The sequence below is a fragment of the Malurus melanocephalus genome, unplaced genomic scaffold (genome assembly GCF_030028575.1).
Source record: "Malurus melanocephalus ecotype Western Australia unplaced genomic scaffold, MMel_1.1 scaffold_90, whole genome shotgun sequence".
Classification (NCBI taxonomy): Eukaryota; Metazoa; Chordata; class Aves; order Passeriformes; family Maluridae; genus Malurus; species Malurus melanocephalus.
Window position 1 is genome coordinate 1,333,109 of NW_026623322.1, and position 4,472 is coordinate 1,337,580.

Here is a 4,472-nt window from a genome sequence, read left to right on the forward strand (position 1 = left end):
CACCCCTACATCAGCTGTCCTAGGGATTTACTAGATGCAGGTTCCAAGTGCCCATCTGCGGGAAGCCTGTATGGAAAAGCAGATATGCTGCCATGGCCTCTCCCAGCCATGTGTTGAGGTCTTTGCTCTGATGCYTCTGTGCTGATGCTGCTTTGGCTACTTGTGATGAATTCTGCCAACTAGCCCCGAACCMAATCCTTCAGAGCCTGTTTTTTCTGCTTTTCCAGTAAGTTGAACTAAGGAGAAAAAAAGCTGCATGGGAGAAAGAGTATTTAATTAGATTGATAGTAGCCAGGGAAGGCAGGAGAGGGGCTGGTATCTTAGCAAATCCAATTTGGTTTCACTGAATGGAGGAGTCAAATTAACTCTGTAATCTCTGTTTAGCATCGTTCCAGGAATGCCTCCTTCCCTTCSTGTTTGCTTAGGTGGATCAGACCCAGCAGGTAGAGAAGAATGGCATGRAGGCTGTACAGCCTGGGCTTTATTCAGACAACATTAAATTCTAGCYATAGACTGAAAGTCATTAACTGTAACTCAGACAGCAGTCTCTGTCTGGATAGCATCGAGCAGCATGCAGCTGGGGGAAATATTAGATTTTCCTTTGGGAAATCTCTTCTTAGGTATCCCTTCTGATAGCCTGAGTCCAGACCCCTCATTTTCAGTGGAATCCTTTTGGGAAGAGGTTGGCTGCTTCCCTGTAACACTCAAGGGATCCCAGTGCTGGTCCAAAATGAAGAAGATGACAGAGAACTGAAGCCTCACAGTTTGGGGTGCTGCATGTGGGAAGGCTGGAAAAACTTGGCCTTGGGGGGAATCTGCAGATGGAAATGACTATGGGATGATAGTCTTTGTGTCACACCATCTGTCAGTATCTGAATTGTCACTGTAGCTCTTTGCACCCTGAACATACACACTCTGCACCACCTGAACCAGGAAGATGGATCCAAGATCTAGCCCAGCTGATGGCTGGAATATGGAATGTTCCAGAGAGAAGGAGCAGGGTGGACGGAGGGGCAAGAGAAGGACATCTTTGTCAGAAGGTGAAGATCTGCTGCTAATAAGCAGCTTGTACCCATCTGAGGGTAGATTGGAAAGAAGAGTCTGTTGGCTTCCTCAGTGTCTCTGGTCAGTGCAAAGCTGAAGCCATTTGCTGAGGACAATTATTTCCATTTACCTGTGTCTGCATGTATTTGGAATTTTCTTCTGTAAAGGGAGAAATAAAGTCATGCCACAAATCCAGATATTTTGTTTGTTTTTTTTTTTTGTTCTCCTGTTCATGGAAACCCAAATGTTTCATTTCACATCAATACTTTGAGTTTGGCCTGAACAATGAGGCATTTGTCAGCTGCCACTTATTTCTGTTTCCAAATCAGCAATCTGCATTTTTACCCATGTTTTCCCATTTACAGTTGCCTGATTAAGCCTTTCTACAAAGCTAGCCCAACCTAGGGTTTGGCTGCGTGCTCCTTATTTTGCTCTTTACGTGCAAAAATTGTCATTTATTAATTGATTATCAAGATCAATTAAATAATACAGCATTGCTGGTGTCCTCAGCTGGAGGGTTCCTTGACCCACAGCAGGGCCAGGCAATGGCTGTGCAAATGCTTCCAGCCTCAAGGCACTTACTTAAGCACATTCATATAAGAGCCAAGTGCATCTGTGGTCAGGGTGAATACACTTGGTTTGTTTTCTTTTTTTTTTAAGCTTTTCAAAACTTGGATTTGAGATCTTCAACCTTGAGCATTACTGCAGAGTGCAAAGCGGAAGCCAAAGCCCTTAATCAAAAAAGTTCATTACTTTTTTTTTAATATACTGCCTACCTTTAATTGTTATTTATTCCKCTAAGGAAACAAGCCAACGCAGAGTGGTGGCTGAGTTTGATACGTGAGCTGAACACACAGCAATCATCAGTGTGTTGCTTTATACTAATGCCCATAGATCCACAGTTCACTATGCTGAAATCTGCAGTGTTCCACAGAAAGTCCAACTGGATGAGCAAAAAGTTTTCTGACCTGTTTTTTGTTTAGTTTGGCTTTTTCCTCATTAAGGCTTTACTGAGTCACCTAAAGCAACCAGAGAAGCTGAGCCCATTTTAGCCATGCAGCAGGATAGCCCCATCCTYGCTGTAGACTGAGATTTTGCTCAGCTAAGCTGGTTCCAGTCACTTTGAGCTAAATTTTGGAATTCCACCCCCAAGAACCCTACATTCATTTTGTGTGATGCACGAGGTGGGGCAGAGCAGCTAAGCTGTGCATTTATGGGGTTGCCCCTGTATCAATAGAGTATTTCAGTGGAGGATTCTATAGGGTATTTCAGTGTGGAGAAAGCAAAGCTGGTGCAAACAGAAGAGGAATCCATCATCTCTGCTCCTTTTTACCCCTTTGCAGATATGTTCTGCYGCTGTGTGAAATCAAAACCTCTCTCTGCCAGCACTGAAAGGGTGTGGGATGACAAGGATGGACACATATCATCCACACCCTCATGCAGAGGTAACAATGAATTATTGTGAGGGTCCTTTAAGCTTCAAGACCTATTTTCATCTCCATCCTGCACCTGGTTTCACTGGAATTGTGTGAGATGCTGAATAAATACTGGTAGTTTCACTGAGGTGTTACTTCTCACCTGCTCTTCCTCCTGTGAGGGCATGGGGGAGATCCAGCTATGAGAAGCTCCTCTCARTGCCCTGGCTTTACATCTGATCCCACAAAACCTCACTGTCTCCACCCCTGCCAAATGGCAGAGTGCTTCCACTTGAAAAATACTTCAAARTGTGTAGTGTTTCCTCTTAAGTTAGTTTTGTTAAAAATATTTTCCAATATGAAACTACTTGTCATGATCATACTGCCAAGGGACCTTGTTGGTTATCAGCCTCGGTGGTGGTTTCCAAAGCTGGGTTCCAAACCACACTAGAAACYGATAAACCTGGATCAGGATGCTCCTGGTCTGGGGCAGATGTGCTCTGRGTCCTGGGAAGAGAGACAGGGCCAAATGTGCTCTTCAGTGCCATGGAGCAGTGCCAGGTGACCTTATCCCACACAGGAGATCAGTCAGCTCCCATGGGGCACATGAGGSCACCACTGCCAGGGAGCCATGGTGGGAAACTCTGGGATGAAGAGACTGCAGGAGGGGKTGCATGGGGAAGCCCTCACCCCAAGGTGAGGTGTGACTTTTGGCAGTGAGGCAAGGACAGGGAAACCTGTGGAGTGACTCTGGTCTTGCCTGCGAGGGACTCTGGCAGGTGTCCCCTAAAAATGTAGACCTTTCCATGTCATTACCTAATGAGTTCCTCTCCCATTCTGGGGTTCTGCACCTGAGCACAGTCGGGCGTGCTTTCAGCCTTGCTGTCGCGTTAAGGTGTTGTCAATAATTTTTGTGAGGTTCAAGGGTGATCTCAGGCTGCTGTCCAGGGAATCCTTGTACTGAGATATTCCCATGCTGCTGTTTAAACACATCAGCTTTACAGCATCTCCTTTTTCTTTGCACACTGGAAAAGCTGGACATTGCTGTGTGATGTCTGTTGTGATCTCCCTGAAAGAATTTCCTGAGTAAAACACAACTCAGTTCTTCAGGTTTTTTGGTTTTCCCTCAGATCAATTAGAAACCTGCTCAAGGTGAACATTAAATACTTTCTAAATGCCTTTTCTGCTGCTTCTGAAAGCCTCTCTAAAGCAATCAGTATATGAATAAAATTGAAATGTGTATATGTTGAATCAAAGGCAATCTGGAAAGAAACTATCTGTAAAGAGTCTCAAAGGAGATAATAATGATTCTTGTAGCACTCGGAGACACACAGCCCAATCCCAGTGCCTGAAATCACTGCAGGTGAATGCACAGGTAACATTCAAATCAAATCCCAAGCAGGGCTACCATGAATATGATGCTCTATCAGCACCGAGACCGTGAACCCCACGGTTTGTCCTTTTGATTAGTATTTATAGGAGGAAGACGATGCAGATTGCTGTCCATCTTCATCCGATGGCTCTTCATTCCGGCGAGGGAAACCCTCCCGATGGCTGTGAGGAATGAGAAGGTGAGAGAATTCTGCCTGCTGCTGCTCTGCTTTCATAAACCGAGGAGGAGAGTTAAAAGTTTTAAAAAACTCCTTCCCTGAAGCCTCACGTTTCCCTCCAGCACTTCTACCTTCGTTCGGGGAGGTTTGAAACTTTAAAGATCGTTTGCAAGGGCCGACGGCTCTTCCGAAGCGGCGGCCGCGGGGTCGGGCAGCTCCAGCCCCGCTCGACGGCGGAGCTCCGTGTGTGGGAGCACAGCCGAGTGCGCGGGCGGGCGGGCGGTGGGACGAGCCCCGGGAAGGGGGGATTTAAGGGGGGATTTAAGGGGGGATTTAAGGAGGGACTGTCCCCCGCGACCCCCTCGGGGCCGCCCCCGGGGCGGGGCCGCCGCCCTCAAAGCCGGGCCGGGGCGGAGGCGGCGCTGCCGAGTGAGGGGCGAGGGCCGCGGGAGGCGGCAGCACC